This window comes from Esox lucius, chromosome 19 (genome assembly GCF_011004845.1).
Source record: "Esox lucius isolate fEsoLuc1 chromosome 19, fEsoLuc1.pri, whole genome shotgun sequence".
Classification (NCBI taxonomy): Eukaryota; Metazoa; Chordata; class Actinopteri; order Esociformes; family Esocidae; genus Esox; species Esox lucius.
In genome coordinates, this window is record NC_047587.1 from 16707189 (window position 1) to 16730619 (window position 23431).

At 37.8% G+C, this 23431-nt stretch overlaps 1 protein-coding gene across 3 annotated transcripts in view; it reads left to right on the forward strand.

The window, feature by feature from the left end:
- lrrc4ca (leucine rich repeat containing 4C, genome duplicate a) overlaps window positions 1-23431 on the forward strand; it is a 117491-nt gene that overhangs the window by 67850 nt on the left and 26210 nt on the right. Inside the window, exons 1-2 of one of the 3 annotated variants that reach the window (XM_010899676.3) lie at window positions 72-144; window positions 697-769. The gene's annotated coding sequence lies outside the window, so the exon portion shown is untranslated. Of the gene's footprint in view, window positions 1-71; window positions 145-696; window positions 770-833; window positions 891-23431 lie in introns of those variants that run through there. The other 2 variants (XM_010899675.3, XM_020056617.2) reach the window with 2 other exon arrangements.

Consider the following 23431-nt stretch of genomic DNA (forward strand, 5'->3'; position numbering starts at 1 on the left):
GAGCAGATCCTCTCTTTTCTCTCCTCTGTGTGACTGGTTGGATGTGACCGTCCGCTGTCCCAGGGGTATCTGGAGCAGCCCACCCCCCACTGAGTAGAATGTCTGATTCCCTGCTGGAAGGTTGCTTCCCAGTTACGCAGTTATGTAAGTCTTGGTTCCTCAAAAGCACCCAACATACGTCAGCTGACATGGAGGGAGAGAGAGGAGGAGGGATGGAAGGCATGGAAAATGGAGCCATGGAGGTAGAGACATATTTTGAGAGAAGGAAAGTGAGGTATGAAGATCTTTTGCGAGGACGGTGGATAGGATTCTTATGTTAATGAAACATGCTCAGTCTGCCAACATGGTAAGCAGTCGCACTTGATAAAGGCCTTGTCAGTATTCTATGTCAGTAGTGTATTTTTAAAAGTCTATAACTGGAGTGGGATGCGTTAATACGTGTTGCAGCGATTCCATGCCTATCCAGTAGAACGTTTCAATTCGCTAAGCACTTGCTTTGGCGGTACTACACTCACCCCCTGCTTCAACAAAGACCTTGGCACCCTCTCTGCGATACCAATGCCCTACGCTAGCAGCTCTTGCCAAATGAGGAGCCCACGAAACCAAGTGTCATCCAAGCTGCTTGTCATTGTAAATGCCGCCATTCTTTTTTCCCCCTTTTTTCTGAGTAATTTTTTTTCTCCTCTTCTCTTTCAGGGTGAGCCAGCAGCCAAACGCGCGCAAATGTAAAGATGGCCAGAAACCACAGGGATTGCAAATGAGTTGGCAGGTGAGAGCAGAACAATTGGCAAAATGAGAGAGTGAGAGAGATAAGCAGGGTCTACAGGCTGATCATGGATCATCCTGATCCTCAGGACCTAACTCCTCCCTGTCTGATGAAGAGCGGCAGGGTATGTTGGGAAATAGTCAGATTACCTTTTCTGTGGTAAAAGCTTGTATTTTGTAACTAATCAGTCAGTCACTTGTCAAATTTGCAAGATGTTTCTTTAATTAATTTTAAAGAATGGATTTTTTTGGTGGCATTTTTCTATGAAACCCCAGCTTAGTTATGTTAGCAGTGGTTTGCACTCTTCCTGTTTCTGCTAAAATATTGCAGCGAGTTGTCGGTATGGTGGCTGTGAAAACGAACGAAATACCATAGACTAAATATAATTTATGGTGGAAGTTTTCACATACTTTAAATTGCTTGCACCTTCGTATTTACAGGAAAAACCAGGAAATTTGTGATAACTGGCTTTCTCATCAGGAAAAGGGAACAACATGTATAGCATTTTTTTATTATTTGTTCTTGCATTTTGCTCTAATTGTAAGATACAGCAACACCTAACTTCAATATACAGCTCCGGAAAGAATTAAGAGACCACTGCACATTTTTCTTTCCTTTCCAAAAAATTTGAAAAGGAAAGTTTTGAGTGAGGAACAGAAGGGTTAAAAATAAGAGACCACTGCTAATTGAACGCTTCTGTTCCTCACTCAAAACTTTCCTTTTCAACTTTTTTGGAAAGGAAAGAAAAAGGTGCAGTGGTCTCTTAATTTTGTCCGGAGCTGTATGTTAAATAAGTCATAGAAAAAAAATCTTCCAAATATTTTTTTACAAACATAATTAGAGAAAGGACAATGCAGATGTTTATTCAGATTTGGTGATACTATGTAAAAAACAAGGGGGCCACATTTGGTGCTGCAAACTGGCTCTGCGCTGTCTGCGGTGCAGAATGACAAAGGTGCCATGAAATGTGCCTGGGATGCACTGCAGCCTCACAGGCAGATATATAAGCAACTCTGTTCATTCTTCTGCAGCATGAATTAAATAATGAAAAGAGTGAGCATGCTTCAGGAAAGAAACAATAAGCCTAACCTTAAACCCTAATCCTAATCTTAACCTAGGGTTGGTGGATGGGTATTTGACAACGGTTTCCTTGCGTTGTCACTCTCTAGCGACTCCTTGTGGTAGGTCGGGTGTCTAAGTACAATTACGTTTGTTGGCCTGTGAATGAGTGACCCTACAAGCCATAGGTGCTGGCAAGAACTTCCTAGTTAAACTAACAATGTCTGTTGTTTGTATAACTAGCTTCATGTGCATTGAAGGTCATGCATTGATCGACGACTCTCCCGAGCTTGCTGGCATTTGCTCTGATTACTTTATTCTCCTTTGTATGTTCCAGTGATTAGGTTTGGCCTAAGAGGGATAGTTTATCCTAGATTAATTTGTTGGTAAAATAACACTTTTTCTTTAAGGCCTATTCAAAGTTTTTCACGACAAGACGTTTTTCACCTCTGTCCTAGCCTGGAATTAGCTTTATTAGCATTGTCCAAATTCATGAATTGAATCTGTGTATCTTGAGCTGTTTTTTAGTGCATGCTGATGAAAACAGGAATTTTGTCACTTTAAACAATTTTCTGTAACCACCACACACATCCTTTGTTATTTTGTAATTATGTAATTGGTAACTAGCTAATGCATAGTTGTTGTTCTCGGGTTGTTAACAGATTTATCGTCAAAACAGTTGCTTGCAAAATAACTTTTGTTGCTTGGGACGCACAGTTTAAAATACTGCATTTGGACAATGCTATTAATGCTAATTCCAGGCTGGGGTGGAGTTGAATAATGTCTTGTTGCTAAAAATGACTCCATGGACCTTCAATAACATCTCAAGGTATGCTTTATTTTACTCATATGAATCTAGGACGAACTATCCCTTTAAGGAGTCTGTTTAACTACTGTTCTGAATTGAGAAGGGGTGAAGGGAGGGGTTAAGGGCAACATAAGACGAGCTGTGAGAGGAGGTATGAGTATGGGGTGTTCTTGGGAAGGCAGGAGGGTAGAGAGTAGGTAGGGACTGAGAAGAATGGGGACAGGGATGTGAGATGGGGAGGTGCAATGAGTGGAGTGGAGATATGGAGTGGAGGAGACATCTGGTGAATGAATTGTTTTACATAGCTGTGTTCACAGCAACGACAGTGAGGCTTAGGACTGTAGTTTCCGGCCTTTCTGAAGAGGGATCTTTACTTGACCATGGCTTGTTATCTGTGGCAAAAAATTTAACCCTATGGGCTTCTTCTATTTCCTTGAAGAGACTCCTATGCTCGCCAGCAAACCATAGTGTTGTTGCTGCAAGACAAACATGTTTAACGGGACATGTTTGATGTTCTTCACATACCTACAGTATTAGCATACATCTTTTGAATATGTCCCAATCTGTAGTGTAACCACAGTCCTTTAATGTAACCTGGAAGTGCATTTTAAATTATGGTAAATCCTATCTCATCTGTACGTTATTGCTCCATCACTCAGAGCACTTATCAGTGTGATTCTAATGTTGCTGGAACTCACTTAAAACATGTCGATAGTTTAAAAACAGCTGAAACGGACAGTTAACATTGCTTATTTTTATATTTAAAAAACATGCTAATAAATGCATTGATGTTTGCCCATGGTAAGCTAGCTGTTTAACTTCCAAGAGATGCAAAACTTTCTCTTCAACATTTGTATAATTGCCATTTACTTTTAAATCTGTTATGTTATCTTGTAATATTCTGTTGTTTGGGATTAGTAACAGAATTGAAGTGTTGGCTTAATTTGCTCACATCATAACTAAACTATGAATAGACGCTTCTACAGCAATGGAATTGCCCCCTGAACAACATAAATAGACAAAGAAACCATATCATGGAGAAATTAGAGAGCTGACTTGCTACGTATTGTAATTTGCATATTTGTACTGGAGATAAATTCAAACCCTGAGAAAGTGAAGTGAATTGTGTGTGCAGAGATAGCAGCTTCAGTCCCATGTTTGCTGTTAAGAAAATAATGTATATTACAAGAATGTGCTCTGCTTGGCTAATAGGTGCTCTGCTAATATGTTGTACAACCCTGTGAAATGTTAACAAAATCTGAGCCATGAAAACAAAGCACTTCTCGGATCTTGTTGCACACCATCCCAACTGGGTAAATGTCAGCTCGCAAAACACACTGGCCTGACCAAAATATATCTGGGGCTAGGGCTGCAAAAGCCATTATTTATTACTAAGTCTATGAATGTGGTAGTTCAGTATCTACCTGTGTCGTTCCCTGTCACTTCCCTTTAAAACGTAATGCGAGGCAGACAATCAACTATGTAAAAAAAAGAAGAGCGATACAACATTTGCTTAAACCAACTCCAAAACCAATGTTCACTACAATATCGCCACCTCAAAGTCAATGAAAAACTTTATGTACTTGACAGTTATCAATTGTTTCTGATTAACACAGAATGTATTTAGAAAAATAAATGGAGAGTTTAGTACTGAGATATGGTGAAAGTGAATGCAGGTGCAGTTAAGTGTTTGTGTAGTGAGTGTGGGAGATCTCTGAGAATAGAGTTGTAGCAGCAGGTTCAACGAACACTCCCACCTGTGTCTTTACTGACAGCAGAACTTTCCATTTGAGCGCTTAGCATGCCACGCAAAGTGAGTGACATGAGAATGAGTGACTTTAAATAATTGTATCATATCCATATCCAGCAAATTGCTCATATCTGTAACCATACTTGTTTGTTTTATTCTGTGCATGAAGAAAATTATTCTCTGGCCTGATGAGACCAAAATCTAACTATTAGGCATGAATGCCAAGTGCTACATCTGTCAAAAGTAAGCTAGCCCTCATCACCTGGATAATATCATCCCTACGTTAAAGCATGTTATGGGGATGCTTCTAAGGGACTGGGAGACTGGTCAGGATTGAAGGAAAGATGATCAGAGCAAAATACAGAGGTCCTTGTCACACAGCCAAGACAACACTGGAGTTGCTTCAGCACAGATCTGGGAACGTCCTTGAATGGCCCAACCAAAGGCCAGACTTGAACTCCAATGAGCATCTGTGTGGAGCCCTGAAGATCACAGTTAACTGACACTTCCTATCCAATTTCACAGAGCTTGAAAGGATCTACAAGGAAGAACTGGACAAAATGTCCTCATACAGGTGTGCAAAGCTACGGTAGTAGAGGCTTACCTAAGAAGAAGAATCAAAACCATGATTGCTGCCAAAAACTATGTTCCCATATAATTACCAAAGCATCTCAATACTTGAGATACGTGAGATATATATATATTTTTTTAAATACTTTTTTAAATTGGAAGGTATTTTGAAAATAAAAATGTTTGCTTTGTCATTAGAGTATTGTGTATAGATTGGTGGATTAAAAATACACATTCAGTCTATTACACAACAAAAAGTGAAAAACAAAAGAGATTCTGAATACTTTGCAAAGGCACTGTAAACAGTAATGTGATCTTAAAATTGATTATGTATTTAACAAACTGTAAGTTGAGGCAAGAACATTGCATTTATTGACTTTATTTAATATATCAAAATACAATATTTTTGGAGGATGTAATTATATTTTGTTTACACTTTCAAATTGCTTAATAACTGACCATTAGTATCCCTATATTACCTAATGCCAATAAATAAACACAATTTCTTCTACACTACCATTCAAAGGTTTGCGGTCACATAGAAATCCTTGTTTTCTATTGTTTTGCTATTGAGCTGTTACGGGAGCAGCTTCATCATATGGTAAGAAATGCCCATCAAGCCAATCCAATTTATGGGAGGTTCTTCAGGTAGTCTAGGTTGAAATCTCTTCAGATTTCCTCAACAAACTGACAACTAGAATGCCAATGGTCTACAAGGCTGTAATTGCTGTAAATGGAGGATTCTTTGACAAAAGCTAAAGTTGAAGGACACAATAATTATTTCAATTAAAAGTCATTGTTTCTAACCTTGTCAATGACTATGTTTCGTATTCATTTTGTTTTATTTCCTATTCAAACTCATTTCACTTCTGTTTTCATTGAAAACAAGGACATTTCTAAGTGACCCCAAACGTTTGAACTGTAGTGTACATTTTGTCTGATTCCTCAAAAACATTGTCACTGCCTCTGTATATGACTGATCTTGCACTTCTAAACGTGTAACACATAATAGCCAATATTGGTAATAACTAAATAGTGATTTATCTTACTGATAATACCACACCTAAGTGCTCCATTTACATTGGTGAGAAACTTCTAGTATTGGTTCATGTAAGAACGTTTGTTTCCCAGATATGCATAGCATCTTTTTAAGTGCATTTGATACTGATTAAAAACTGCATCACTTATGTGTAGACGCCATGGAATATATCTATTAGCCATTGGAGTAACATGTTGCAAATTAGCCTACGTTACTTATTATTGCACTGCATGAAAAGGACTGTTTCAGAGTGTCCCCATACAAGTAAAGATCTTTGTAACAGGTAAAAGGTCAGTACAGAGAAGTCACGATATAAAAACGATTTTAACCTGTCATAAGAAGTCAGCTCTTGACATTTCTGGAAACTCCTAATACTTTGCAAATGCAAATTAATTCTTAACACTTGTCTTTTGTCCTCATTCTAATTTCAACAGTTTACACTCAGCAGGCAACCCTAAAGTTAAAAAGCAGTATACTTAAAGTGTTTAACTTTTGGACAAAAAGTAGTATAGAAATAGTTAACTGAGTGAAATAACCCAGTTAATTTAAAATGTTGTATACTTGTATATAATTTAAATCAAATAGGTGTATCCATTTTAACACACTGAAAAATATTTATTACATTATATGGTTTTAAAATAATTTTGAGAGTGCAACAAAAGTTATAAAAACATATTTTTTTTGTTTTTAGAAGTGTGTGGCTGTTAACCATGGCAACAAAGGAAAAATGAAATAACAAAGGATTCATTGAATAAAAGCCTTTATAAAAAGGTTGGTTGAGGTTTCAGATTCACAAGATGGTTGATGTTGTATTGCAAAGTTCAAGAAACAATGTCATCTGAACCAATCTTTGTTTGGATAGAATGTAAACAAAATAACTCCCGCACCAAGTCTGCATAACATGAAATACGAATAACTAATAACTAATTAAATAATTAATAACGTTTCGGTACCAATATTTCAACAGTTTACTCTCAGCAGGCAACCTAAAGTTGGTACCGAAACGTTGTTATTAAATTCTTATTGCTAGTTACGCAGACTGGGTGCGGGAGTTCTTCTGCTTACTTAATCGATCATTGGTCTTCTCAAACGCACCGGTCTACAGATGTGCAAAAGTTTGGTTTCTCAATATTCATTTGACATGACAAACATATTTTTATGGGGAAGGCAAATAATGTCAGAAGTATAACTGCAAATGAAACAGGTCAGTTGGTTATTCTCACTCTTTTCAGTCTCATGATTTCCTCTCTGCTTTTGTCTTAGCTTGTGCACACTGCTGCATTGGCCAGTTTCTCTGTTTGCGATCATTTGCCTTGTGCTTTGACATTATAAAGACTTGACTCAAGTCCGTCATTTGACTGGACTCAAGTCCGTTGGAGCAAATTACATTTAAGGTGTTAAATAAAAGAGCGGAGTTGACACATTGATTTCCGATTATGGCTCAAAACAAGACGGTGACGGTCTAGGCACAGACTATATGTTTTGATGGCCAATCAAATTAATGGAAGTAGGGGGGCGTAGTGACGGAAAACTAAATAACCCAATCTAGCGAAGAAAACCAGGAGTGGGGGCGTGATGATTTTCAATGACCTGTGAAATTAAGAGGATTGGAGTTAACTACAACCCTGCTTCTTTTTTAAACTCACAAGAAAGTTTTACTTCACATTGTGTTTTACTGGCGGTTGTAATCAAAGTCAAACATTTCAGTAAAGCGTCGAGAATGCATTCCGGTAATTTCTACTCTAATCGCCATGCCATGGAATTTGCTACTGAAAACGCAACAACAGTTCAAGGCAGTCCAAGTAATTTTGTTACTACAAATCAAGGTAAGAGTCGAGCTTGCTTACTGTCTGTACATTAGCTAGCATTACGTGCGGTAACCGGTTGTTTTGTGTTTCAGCTATCTAACTTTTTGGTTACCGTTGTTACATACAGAATGCAATATTGAGTGCATTGTAATTAGAGTAACCCTAGTAAACCATTATATCTAAATATTCATACACATACACTCACCTAAAGGATTATTAGGAACACCTGTTCAATTTCTCATTAATGCAATGATCTAATCAACCAATCATATGGCAGTTGCTTCAATGTATTTAGGGGTGTGGTCCTGGTCAAGACAATCTCCTGAACTCCAAACTGAATGTCAGAATGGGAAAGAAAGGTGATTTAAGCTATTTTGAGCATGGCATGGTTGTTGGTGCCAGACGGGCCGGTCTGAGTATTTCACAATCTGCTCAGTTACTGGGATTTTCACGCACCACCATTTCTAGGGTTTACAAAGAATGGTGTGAAAAGGGAAAAACATCCAGTATGCGGCAGTCCTGTGGGCGAAAATGCCTTGTTGATGCTGGAGGTCAGAGGAGAATGGGCCGACTGATTCAAGCTGATAGAAGAGCAACTAGACTGAAAATAACCACTTGTTACAACCGAGGTATGCAGCAAAGCATTTGTGAAGCCACAACACGCACAGCCTTGAGGTGGATGGGCTACAACAGCAGAAGACCCCACTGGGTACCACTCATCTCCACTACAAATAGGAAAAAGAGGCTACAATTTGCACGAGCTCACCAAAATTGGACAGTTGAAGACTGGAAGAATGTTGCCTGGTCTGATGAGTTGCGATTTCTGTTGAGACATTCAGATGGTAGATTCAGAATTTGGCGTAAACAGAATGAGAACATGGATCCATCATGCCTTGTTACCACTGTGCAGGCTGGTGGTGGTGTAATGGTGTGGGGGATGTTTTCTTGGCACACTTTAGGCCCCTTAGTGCCAATTGTGCATCGTTTAAATGCCACGGCCTACCTGAGCATTGTTTCTGACCATGTCCATCCCTTTATAACCACCATGTACCCATCCTCCGATGGCTACTTCCAGCAGGATAATTCACCATGTCACAAAGCTCGAATCATTTCAAATTGGTTTCTTGAACATGACAGTGAGTTCACTGTACTGAAATGGCCCCCACAGTCACCAGATCTCAACCCAATAGAGCATCTTTGGGATGTGGTGGAACGGGAGCTTCGTGCCCTGGATGTGCATCCCACAAATCTCCATCAACTGCAAGATGCTATCCTATCAATATGGGCCAACATTTCTAAAGAATGCTTTCAGCACCTTGTTGAATCAGTGCCACGTAGAATAAAGGCAGTTCTGAAGGCGAAAGGGGGTCAAACACAGTATTTGAGTGGTGTTCCTAATAATCCTTTAGGTGAGTGTACATACCTAGCAAATTAACCAGACCATTGACTGTATTTCTAATAGCTTGCTTCACAGGAGGACCTGGGCCTGGTCTTCTTGTGCAAAATATATTATCTGTAAGTTGAACGTTTAATTACAGTACCTACAACAAATTTTATTCACATTTTTATTATTGGCTAATTGCCAGGATTTACCCCATTTTCATAGCGTGCGGTCGGGGACCTACACAATAGTGCTGGTGAGGATGAAAAGTATAGGCCGCATGAAAGGTAAATGTGAATTTATATTAATTTATAAATATTTTTAAATGGTCAGTAGTTTTAAACAATATTATTCTTAGGTTGTCTGGATTGTGTGCTGAATAACTTGGCGGGAATAACACTACAATAAACACTACCTAGTTATATGAATTGGTTAACACCATGTTATTGAGTTTTACTTGATTAATAACTTGTTAATTACCATTTATCTATAGACTTATTTATTTGTTAAGCGTAGAAGGGGTATGGCAAAAAGATTTTCACATTTATTGCTTTTCTGCATTGTTTTAGTATGTACATCATCTGCGATAGATGGCTCCAATACTGTACTGAAAAAGGAATGTTTTGTCTTTCATATCTCAGGTAGAACAGTCGACACGACACTGGTGTGCTGGGATTAGTGGTAAATCAGATTAGTCTAAAATGTATTGATGAAGAATGGAGCTGGTCTGACTTTGAAGGTAAGAAATAGCCTGACTGCAAACTTTAACATTGAATTAAGGATTATTAAACATTATAATTGCTAAAACACCACACATTACTTCTCAGATGCAGCTGCAGGCCAATACTGGACACAAAGGGAGAAACATTGTTCATTGGACAACCTGGACAAAACAGCAAAGATAAACATAAAACAGCGGACATGGCACTGCAAGCAACAGGTTTGTTTATAAATATGTAGAAAGAAAAAACATGTTTTGAGAATGTTTGTTTTATATTTGATTGGAAGTGATGACTAATATATCTTACAAAATAAATAAGGCCACATCTAAAATTGGTGTATATCCATTTTTATATTAATATAAAACAGCAACAGAAGTGTATTTATTTTTTGTAAGAAAATTTGCATACTTTTGCATACGTAAAAAAGATTTTCAAACTTGGGATAACTTTTGTAAATTGTATAAAAAAAATTGCATAGTATAACTAACTTAATATTTGGAATCTTGCTACTTATTAATAACACTTGCCAACGTAAAATACGGACACTCAGAATTTTGTTACTGATCTTTCACTGGAACTTTGACAAAATGATTTGTATTTGTAAATCAGTCTGCGGTTGTATGCTTCACAGCGGTTACAAGCGGATATACCCATGGGGACTCTGATTGGCAGGGCATAGCGTTTTCTGACTAATAAACTGAGTGCATGGTGAGTCTGTCATGTTTTAACCAATCGGAGTAGATTTTGGAACATAAGTGTTTTAACTCATAGCTTTACCTACCCGCTTGTACCTCAGTTGTTGATACTATACCAAACCTTTTATCTCGTTAGTTCTGCGCGACAATGCATTTGAAATGTACGAAAAACTTGTGCAAAGTGAATTTCTATTATTCTCGTGGTAAATGCAAATCCATGTCATAGGCAAAATGTTAAGTAGCCATTTAAATTCCTTGCTAGTTGCTAGATTTACATTTTAGTTCAGCTAGTAGAATTCAGTAAAACTTTGTGCATTGTGCATCTAGCTAGATGGAAAAATTATCTAAAAAGTTTGTTATCCCATCATAAACTGAGGTACAAGAAGCCGACCGTACTTAGCCATGTTTTTCTTCCTCTTCATAATTATGACTTGAAACTCTGGCACTGGGTGTTCCATAATCTACTCAGATTGGTTAAAAGGTGAAAATGTCACGATGCAGTCAGTTCATTGGAGGAAAAAGGTATGTCCTGCCAATCAGAGTCCTCATAGGTATATCTGCTTGCAAAAGCTGTGAAATGTACTACCGCAGACTGATTTACAAATAAAAATAGTTTCATCATAGTTCTACCAAGATTTTAGTAACAACATTCTGAGTGTCCTTGTTTTACGTTAGCAAGTGTTATTAATAATTCAAAATATCAAGTTGGTTACAAGTATGCATATTTGTTATACAACTACAGTGGGGAGAACAAGTATTTTATACACTGCCGATTTTGCAGGTTTTCCTACTTACAAAGCATGTAGAGGTCTGTAATTTCTATCATAGGTAGACTTCAACTGTGAGAGACAGAATCTAAAACAAAAATCCTGAAAATCACATTGTATTCTTTTTAAATAATTAATTTGCATTTTATTGCATGACATAAGTATTTGATCACCTACCAACCAGTAAGAATTCCAGCTCTCACAGACCTGTTGGTTTTTCTTTAAAAAGCCCTCCTGTTCTCCACTCATTACCTGTATTAACTGCTCCTGTTTGAACTTGTTACCTGTATAAAAGACACCTGTCCAGAAACTCAATCAAACAGACTTCAACCTCTCCACAATGGCCAAGATCAGAGAGCTATGTAAGGACATCAGGGAGAGAGTTGTAGACCTGTACAAGGCTGGGATGGGCTACAGGACAATAGGCAAGCAGCTTGGTGAGAAGGCAACAACTGTTGGCGCAATTATTAGAAAATGGAAGAAGTTCAAGATGACGGTCATTCTCCCTCGGTCTGGGGCTCCATGCAAGATCTCACCTTGCGGGGCCTAAATGATCATGAGGAAGGTGAGGGATCAGCCCAGAACTACATGGCAGGACCTGGTCAATGACCTGAAGAGAGCTGGGACCACAGTCTCAAAGAAAACCATTAGTAACACACTACGCTATCATGGATTAAAATCCTGCAGCGCACACAAGCTCCCCCTGATCAAGCCAGCGCATGTCCAGGCCCGTCTGAAGTTTGCCAATTACCATCTGGATGATCCAGAGGAGGAATGGGAGAAGGTCATGTGGTCTGATGAGACAAAAATAAAGCTTTTTGGTCTAAACTCAACTCGCCGTGTTTGGAAGAAGAGGAAGAAGGATGAGTTAAAACCCCAAGAACAACATCCCAACCGTGAAGCATGGAGGTGGAAACATCATTCTTTGGGGATGCTTTTCTGCAAAGTGGACTGAACGACTGCACCGAATTGAGGGGAGGATGGATGGGGCCATGTATCGCGAGATCTTTGAATACAACCTCCTTCCCTCAGTAAAAGCATTGAAGATGGGTCGTGGCTGGGTCTTCCAGCATGACAACGACCAGAAACACACAGCCAGGGCAACTAAGGAGTGTAAGAAGCATCTCAAGGTTCTGCAGTGGCCTAGCCAATCTCCAGACCTGAACCCAATAGAAATTCTTTGGAGGGAGATGGAAGTCTGTATTGCCCAGCGACTTCCCCGAAACCTGAAGGATCTGGAGAAGGTCTGTATTGAGGAGTGGGCCAAAATCGCTGCTGCAGTGTGTGCAAACCTGGTCCAGAACTACAGGAAACGTATGATCTCTATAATTCCAAACAGGTTTCTGTACCAAATATTAAGTTCTGCTTTTCTGATGGGTCAAGTACTTATGTCCTGCAATAAAATGCTAATTAATTACTTAAAAATCATACAATGTGATTTTCTGGATTTTTGTTTTAAATTCTGTTACTCACAGTTGAGTTCTACATGCTTTGTAAGTTGGAAAACCTGCAAAATCGGCAGTTCATCAAATAATTGTTCTCCCCACTGTATTAAAAGTAATTACTTGTTTGGAGATCTGTTTTACAAGTGTGCAACATATTTTACAAATAAACAACTTATGTCGCGGTTTTACCTTCATAATTTGAATATGTATTAGAATTTATCCTAACACCTTTAGCTTCCTTAAATGTGAAGCGTATGACTTGCTGTAATGTTTGGACCAACCTAGATTTTTACAGTTTGACATTGTCAAATTATTGTCTACTGTACTTTCACAGGCTTTGGCTAGTTGGCTGAAGGAACTCTTGGCTGAAGAGATGTTGCAGTTTGCCAGGGCAACTGAGGACATGTCTGATATAGAGACTGACCCCAGTGGATTTTTGGTTTCCTCTCCTAGCTGGGGCTCTGCTGAGTTTGAGTACCTGATCAAATCAGCTGACGAATGAAGGAGAGCCAACCGCTCTTATGGGGAGTAGAGGCCTTGCCAGAACTACCACCACAGACCAACCCTGTACACCTGATTGCTCAGAACATTTAAAGAGAAGAGAAGCTGTGGTTTACCGGGCAACTGAGGACATGATGTCTGGTGTGGATACTGGATTTTTGGTTTCCTGATCCAATTAGCTGACCAGCGAAGGTCACTTGAACTGGACTGATTTACACACACACTCAAGTCTCAATTGCTGCTACCAGACACTCTACTTTATATCATTTTTAGTGTCTTTAGTAGGGTGTAGTTATTTTGTTGTCCATTACTTACAATTTTTTGCTATTTGTTTTTAGCCTTTCTATTGGGTGAGGTTAGTATTGGGTAAAGGTTTTATTCACATTGACACTATATTTTCTATTGTTACACCTCAATCTGTACATTATTCCAAACTTTTGGCCGCCAGTGTCCTATTGAGAACTTTCTATTCTTGTGTTGCTGTGTGGGAACCTGAAAGCAAGCATTTTCACTTTAAACGTAAATAATATTAATTTAAGTATCTTTAATTACGTTGCTATTTTTAGTAATGTGTCCCAATATTTATTTAAATTGAATTAATATATGTAACATTTTCTTGTAAGCCTGTGAAATTGTTTGTATACTAATAATAATAAATGTTATTTATATAGTGCTTTTCTTGGACTTAAAGTCACTTTACAATGCAGGTAGATCATAAAGATATCTCTCACTGTTCATATAAACCTACCATTAAAATTATAGACTGATAATTTCTTTGTCTGTGGGCAAACATACAAAATCAGGGGATCAAATATGTTTTATATATATGACAACATTAACTTAACAAACTAACATTCTCAATAATTAGCAAGTGTAAGTAGCAGCAGTGAAAAATGCAGTTACAACAGTGTCATACTTTCTATACATCCAAACATGCTACATAGAATACTCACTGTCTTAGTAAATAATTTGTCGCTGTCTTAGTAAACACACACTCAATACATTCACTTAATATGTGAAGCTATATCCTTTTCTTTACATCTGAGGTAACATTATCCCTTCGTATCTTTCACTGTACACCTCATCTATTTTCCTGAGCTTGGAATAGCACATCATCTCACTAGGGGGCATCTGAACAGTCCATGTCTGTACTAGAAAGGGGAACCTTTTCCACACTTCTTTCACTCTAACAGGGCACTCAGGGACTATTAGGGGTGATTTTCAACAGAATTGCCGAACACTCCATCCTACAACTCTTCAACCGTAATGTTTCATTTACAATTTCATTTACATTTTACAAATACTTTCAATGTCACTGAATGTTTTACTTTTATGACACTGACAAGGAATTTGCTCATACACCCCACAGCATATCTTATGTCCAAGATGTTACAGAAGATAGCACGCATCAAACGTAGAAATACTTGCAAAATAGAGATATTTTTTCCCTTCTTTCCATTTACACTGTGGTTTAAGTGACATGCATCAGATTCTCCAAATATGATGTCCATAATCCATGAAACTTCTATATCCCATACTTGACAATCACAATGGCCCTCATTTATCAAAAGTGCGTACACCAAATTTCCAGCGTACAACTGGCGTACACCCAAAACCACGGTGACTTTGAGATTTATCAATATGGACGTTGGCGTACGGCACTCTCAAATCCTACGCCAGCTCAGGAGGTGGTGTACGCACGTTTTGAGTTAGTGCGGAAATGCGCAGAAAAAAAATCCTAACGCACTTACAAACTAAAATATATGATATATTATGACCCACTGTAAAAAAAACAACAACATAATTACAAGCTTCAGTGTTTATTTTTGTGCAACATGGACTTCAAGGTTTCATTTGTGTGACTTTACCAAAGCATTTAACTTATATGTATTCCTTCAGATGCGAGCCAGTGCGCTTTACATGACGTTTCAGGGTTAGGCCTGGACTGGGTTCAGTAATAAAAGGCTTTAAATTACCAAAATATAATTCAGACTGACAAAATAATACAACTGACATTCCTCTTCTCTTAAATAATAATAGAAATAATAATAATAACGACATTCTTCTAATAACAATAAACGTCATTAATAATAAATATCATTAAATAATAAGACGAATATTACAAATTGTCATGCAATTATTAATGGGAATGAATGGTACTCCACATCACATCATCATCTTTTATTCCGCTTTTTAAACTGCCAAATGAAACAATTTTATTTCTTTCTACCTCCCTGGTGATCGTCTCAATCTCCACGTCAGAGAAGTTTCTCTTTTTTGCCGTCTTCCGTGTGTCCATGGCGTAAAATGAGGGCGTGGGGGAAGCGGAGACTTGAATATATAGGGGCGTGTTATTCTAATGACGATCGTTTTCATCCGCGGCATTTATCAAGGGAAGGTATTGCGTACACCTGGATTTTAAAGGTACGCACAGTTTCATAAATCAGGCGATGAGAGGAGTGTAAGCAAAATCTTACGCCAACATATATGCCCGTTTCTACGCAAGAATGATAAATGAGGGCCATTGAGTTCATTTCGATGTGCAGCTAACTTTTGATACAGTGGATATAAAAAGTCTACACACCCCTGTTAAAATGCCAGGTTCTTGTGATGTAAAACAATGAGACAAAGATAGATCATGTCAGAACTTTTTCCACCTTTAATGTGACATATAACATGAACAATTCAATTGAAAAACAAACTGAAATCTTTGAGGGGGGAAAAATAAAAAAATCACAATAACCTGGTTGCTTAAGTGTGCACACCCTAAAACTAATACTTTGTTGAAGCACCTTTTGATTTTATTACAGTACTTAGTCTTTTTAGGTAGGAGTCTGTTAGCATGGCACATCTTGACGTGTCAATATTTGCCCACTCTTCTTTGCAAAAGTGCTCCAAATCTGTCAGATTGCAAGGACATCTCCTATGCACAGCCCTCTTCAGATCACCCCACAGATGTTCAATTGGATTCAGGTCTGGGCTCTGGCCCTTCATTAATCTTCGTCTTGTGAAGCCATGCTTTTGTGGACTTGAAAGTGTGCTCTGGGTCGTTGTCATGCTGAAAGGGGAACTTCATCTTCAGCTTTCAAACGGACGCCTGAAGGTTTTGTGCCAAAATTGCCTGGTATTTGGAACTGTTCATAATTCCCACCCTGACTAAGGCCCCAGTTCCAGATGAAGAAAAACAGCCCCAAAGCATGATGCTGCCCCCACCATGCTTCACTGTGGTTATGGTGTCTTTGGGTGATGTGCAGTATTGTTTTTGCGCCTAACATACCTTTTGGAATTATGGCCAAAAAGTTAAACCTGGGTTTCATCAGACCATAACACATTTTCCCACGTGCTTTTGGGTGACTTGTTGTTTGTTTTTGCAAACTTCAGCCAGGCTTGGATGTTTTTCTTTGTAAGAAAAGGCTTTCGTCTTGCCACCCTACCCCATAGCCCATTCATATGAAGAATATGGGAGATTGTTGTCACATGTAGCACACAGCCAGTACTGGCTGTGTGCTACAGCAGTTCCTATAATGTTGCTGTAGGCCTCTTGGAAGCCTCCCTGACCTGTTTTCTTCTCGTCTTTAACCAGTTCTTGGTAATGTCTCTTTACTGTGTTCCATGGTATATCTAATGCTTTGGAAATAATTTTGTACCTTTCTCCTGACTGATATCTTCCAACAATGATATCCCTCTGATGCTTTGGTATTATTATTGTATTGTAAGGTTTTTCTTTTTCATTTTTCAGATTTCAGTTTGTTTTTCAACTGAATTGTTCACATTATAGGTTACATTATAAGTGGAAAATGTTCTGACATGATTTATCTTTTTTTCATTCTTTTACATCACAAAAACCTGGCATTTTAACAGGGGTGTGTAGACTTTTTATATCCACTGCATGTGTCACCTGGTTTGCTCAGGAGGTGTGCTGTTGTCACTACATGTTTTTGAACATTGCTGATAGAAATTCCATTGTTAAATCTCAAATGAACCCCTCCTCCTTCCACTCCACTGCTGGCCTTTAAAAAATGCTGGTTTACACATGCCATTTCCAGTGTCCCAGTTGTAGAGGAACCAAAAAAGATCAAGGGTTTAGGGGCTAATGAGATCCTCCAATTGCCCCTTCCAGGGAGTGTGCATTGATGCAGCCTCAACGAAAGTGTGGAATCCCATACGGCACCAAGTGACTTTCGAGCTTGCACAATTGTACACTGAAGAATTTATATGCTTTCTGAATTATGTGGCATATACCTTTGTAAATTACTGATTTACAGACTTCACACATACAGAAAAAAATGCAGTGTTTAATTGTAAATGAGGTTCATTCTCAAATGATAGGAGGGATTTGTAAACATAAATGTTATGCTTGTTTTATTAATAAAAAGTGGAACAATTACATTATTCAACTCAATAGTGGGTCCCAAAGTTGATGCATTTATAAAATCTGTACCCACTGTGCTAGGTACTCTCTGAGGTTCAACAACAACATTTGAACTCTGAGGAAGTGTGTAGTGTTTAGGGGCTGCTTCTAGATTCATGATTCCTTAGTCTCGATGTTGAAGAGTCATGTTTGTTCAAAATACCATATTTCATGGCATGTCTGTACATTCTAAAATCATGTATCCTGCTGAAGGCACCGAAATTCTGCATTTCTGACTGAATGATCTGCCAGTTACATTGCACTATTGCAAGTCCAATATGAATACAATTAGAGACCTATTACAAAGACTATCAAATACCATATTATCTAAGGAGTGGGACAGAAGTGATTTGGAATCTAATGGCCTTTCATTAACTTTATGGAACCTACGTCTGTCTTTAACAATAAAAATATTGTAAATATCATTCAATGTACTTGCCAAAAACCTGATATAAGACTCAAGTAATAGTGCAACATTTGACTTGTTAAATTTGTATTCATTCAACTACTCAATAAGTCAAGGAATTTTCATGTTAGAAGAAACAGAGTTGGAAACAACCTTGCTCTTTGAAAACGCTAATGTTATCGACGTGAGTTACATATTTAAACAGAGGGAATTGGTTTGGTGTTGTAAAACTCATCAGTAATTTAAATGATAATAGCAACCATGTAGTGATCCCTTGACAGATGAGCACATCACTTGTGGAGCTTGAAAATTGCTTGCTCCATCTAGTAATGAAAGAGTTGCAAGCGTCACTTTCACAAACTAGCCATGGGTGGAGACGGTTATGTTTTTCTTTGCTCACAAATTTATCATTTGACTGTGATGAATCTGTCGAAAGATGTCACACATTCACTTATCTATAAAACTTAGACTGACATTGTCTATATTTATTCTCTTGATAGGTTACACATCTTACTCATTGATACCAATATAATTTTCTCTTTATTGTTTGTATTGCCCCTCTGTAATAGTGCTGCTGTGTTTGACAGATGCATAATGACAAGATTCCCAGACCCCAGCTCTCGAGTCCCATGGGATGCATCTCAGGTCAGCTGATTAAAAGCATAATGAGTTTGTTTGATAAATGTAGATTTTCTTCTGCAATATGTTGCCTTTTCCTCCATACCCCAGGAGGGAGTAATTGTATAAATAACAGATGGCCACATTGGAAAGCAAATGCTTCCCAACCCAAGTTGTCTAAGCCTTTTTGATGATGTTTATTCATGGCATGATGAAAAACACTTTATTTCATTGGACAAATAAAAAGCAAGAAACATTCTCAGAGACTCCACCAATCTGATATCAACTTTGGAGGGGACAATTACATAATCTCCTCAAGAGCATTTATTGAAGGGGACACCAAAAGTAGTGCTGTAATACTGTTCGTTTGCGCCATCGGATGGCTCATTACAGTAGCTCTGCAAATTCAGCTATTGCGTGTGAACCCAACCAACACAAAACAAATGTACTGGATTTAACCTCACAATAGCTACGTGCATTGAGTGCTTTTCAAACGGTACACACAAAAACGATCACCTTGCCAGCTGAGGAACACTATATTGCACTACAAGCTTCTCTCATTGACTCAAATTCAACAAATTCAAACAACTGCAAACACTGGTTGATTGTACTGTAGATAGCTAGCAAACATCAGCTAACCGGTAGCTAACATAAAGTGTGACCTATACACTCACCTAAAGGACTATTAGGAACACCATACTAATACTGTGTTTGACCCCCTTTCGCCTTCAGAACTGCCTTAATTCTACGTGGCATTGATTCAACAAGGTGCTGAAATATTGATAGGATAGCATCTTGCAGTTGATAGAGATTTGTGGGATGCACATCCAGGGCACGAAGCTCCCGTTCCACCACATCCCAAAGATGCTCTATTGGGTTGAGATCTGGTGACTGTGGGGGCCATTTCAGTACAGTGAACTCATTGTCATGTTCAAGAAACCAATTTGAAATGATTCGAGCTTTGTGACATGGTGCATTATCCTGCTGGAAGTTGCCATCAGTGGATGGGTACATGGTGGACATAAAGGGATCGACATGGTCAGAAACAATGCTCAGGTAGGCCGTGGCATTTAAACGATGCCCAATTGGCAATAAGGGGCCTAAAGTGTGCCAAGAAAACATCCCCACACCATTACACAACCACCACCAGCCTGCACAGTGGTAACAAGGCATGATGGATCCATGTTCTCATTCTGTTTATGCCAAATTCTGACTCTATCACCTCCCCATTCACATCTGAGACCTTGTAACACTAACGAGTCACATTACACCGGGGAGGGAAAATGGCTTGGGCCCAATTTGGAAATCTTCACTATACTCACTTTTGTTGCCAGCGGTTTAGACATTAATGGCTGTGTTTTGAGTTACTTTGATGGGACCGCAAATGTACATGTTATATAAGTACACTCACTACATTACATTGTAGCAAAGTGTCATTTCTTCATTGCTGTCACATGAAAAAATATAATCAAATATTTACAAAAATGTGAGGGGTGTACACACTTTTGTGAGATACTGTATATAAGAATTTTGATTGACTTTTTTGATTAATTGGAAAAAGAGAATAAGAACTGCTAAAAATTACCAATTACAAAAATGCTATTATTATTTATTGCAGGACCAACCTGAATACGTTAGACTTCATATACTCTAGCTGGCAATAAATGGATAATGCATGTTCTTGATTTGGTAGGTATGTTTCTAACCCATTGTTTTTTATTTCAATTATGCTAATACAACTGAATACATTTTAAATCCAACTGATTAAATACCCCTTTTTCTTTCAGAATATATTTATTTTGGAATTATTTATTTGGAAATGTATTGTATCTAAACCATAACCTTAACACTAATAACTTGTGTCTTTAAAACCTTGTTTAAAAATCAATACTGTTCTCATGGAATGGCATACCTTGAGCACTAACGACAACTTTGGTTAAACATTCTCTGAGTGACACCGTGACATCATAATTGTAGCTTTTGACCTCTAATAAAGTCTCATTGTGATTCTGTTGTTACTCCTGTGATTTTTTTAAATCCATCAATTATTATACAAACAACATGAATTTCAACAACATAATCACTGGCAGGATTCATACATTTTTCTCCAGCTCATTGTTCCTACCCATGGCTGTTTGTTTTGCTTTTCGCAGAGAATAAAGTTCAAGCTGCAGGACCATTAAACAGAAATGTTTATAACTGATAATTGGATGCAATGTGTACAATAATGCATGCCATTTGTTGATAATTAATTGTCAAGATAGACACAGATTCATAGGGAAAAAAACACAGACCACGTTTTTGCATAAAATTAACAGTTAAAAATACTTGAAAATGATTGAGTTACTTGTTAAATTGTTCTTTAAAATTACTGTTTGGCTAATTCAAACAGCTGGCAACAGAGATCCACAATGACACTGGCAGGATTTATATTCTATCCTCCAGCTCACCTCAGTGTATTGACCAACAACTTAGTCTCACAGAGAAAAATAGATCAATCAGTAAAAAGATATGTTTATACTTCATAATTGGATGGAAGATGGAGTAAAAAACACATGTATGGATTACCGAGTGATATAGTATGATAGACCCAGGTTTATATAACCTACACACTGAGCCTCGGCTTAGGGTAAAAACACTTGAGTGAGTGATTTCCTCCATTTAATCGTTTATTTTGAACAATAAGCAATGTATTGTTCACCAGTATTATGTCTGATGTGCTCTTGGCATCACTGACACAAATGTACACAATGACTCAAAATATGTGTGATTTTTACTGAGCTGAACTCAAAACAATGAGTCAATAAGTCAATAAAAATAGTGAGACGTCACATCACGTGCATGCAAAGTACTACATCACAGACTCCCAGCCCACCTTGTTGCTCATGAGTGCAATTAGTGGCACGTCAGTGAGATCCATGGTGCCCTCCCTTCCTCACCAGGAGCACGGACACATGTTCCTTGTTATTGCCCTTACCTGTGTTCCTGGTCACTGTCCATATTTAATTTCCTCATTTTGCAGTGTATCTTGCATTGGTTTGGTCCTTTGGCTTTGTATTGTTCTGTTTTGTGGTTTAGTTTTTAGTTTAGTCAGTTTTGTTATGTTTTTGTTATTTTATTAAGCATCCTCTGTTCTCCATGCTTCAACGTTACAGTTAGTCACATTAAATGTGAAATTAAGTATTGTACATACTGATTGACTGGAAGGGGGGTAGGAACAATTCAAACCAAAGATGAAAAATCTTTGCTGGTTATTTTGAGCAGCCCTGGTCCCTGATAAAATCATTTTTTACATCAATCAAGTGGCCATTTGTTTTACCAACTCCATCTCATGGGAAAGGGGATATTTGTCAGTTTGCACAGAATGCACACAAATTCCTATAATATGGGATTCATGCTTTTAGATCCTTCCGAAAGCATGTCAATCTTTCTCAACACATTTTCCAAAAGGATTTGTTCTTTTTGCCTGATTGGACATTCAGATGATATTTGGAAAAATTCGGGTATACCCACTTCCAAGGCAACACCACTCTGCTTGAGCTAGAAATCACTCGTATATGAAAACAGGAAGTCTATGATACACAATGCCTTTGTTAGTTTTTGCCTGTGCGTTTACCTCAGTTCTTTAGATCTAATTACATTACAGGACTGTCTTTCCAACTTAGTCTTGTAACAAAACTGTCGGATAAGATGGAACCATTCGACCTACAAATAGATATAGTCATTTCGGGGGATTCTGAATGTGTATATATATATATATATATATATATATATATATATATATATATATTTGAATACCCATCAGATATAGGAAAGTCATTTCAACACTTTTCAGAAAACAATAAAAATTGTAAAATATGTCATAATTTGAACACTGCAAAATTGTTGTTTTTTTAGTAGTTTTTTCAGACTCATATAGATAAAACTCAACACAAACTCCTAAATATGAATGTTTTGTAACTGTGTTACATTGAAACAGAAGAATTGAACATAATCTCGTTGAACCCCCTATTATTGGCATATCCAACAGCAATTTTTAAATACACAGCCTTGTACCGAGTAATAGGAAGGATGATCAAGTCATCAATGTTTATGATGATTATTAGTGACATACAAATGTTAGCTAGCATGTCATTAATGATCATTGAAATTTCCAGATATTTCACAAATTGCTACAAATTTCTTTAATCTCAAAAAAATAAATTTACCTCTATACGTTACACTGGTATTACGCCATCCAGAGTAGGCTCTCATCTCCATACCCCATTAAGGGGGAAAACAAACCCTCCTAGGCTACAACAGCATAAACAAGACAAACTGATAGTTTAAATTAATAACGCTTTTTATGCCAAAGAGTTGCTGTCAAGTAGGTTGCACCAACAATGAAACAAAAAACCCTTATCAGAAATGTGTTCCCCTGCCATGTCCTAAAAAAATATCCTGAAAGAAGGGCTTTATGGGTCCATACATTGGGAAGAGCACATATATGTTTGTGGAAAACATTTCGTATCACACAAGAGCTCACTTAGGTAACACTGTGTCTGATTAACAATTATATGCCACGTCCAGATAGCTATCTACAGTGAGGGATATTTTTGTACGTTTTCCCACTGACAAAGAAATGATCAGTCTATAATTTTAATGGTAGGTTTATTTGAACAGTAAGCGACAGAATAACAACAAAA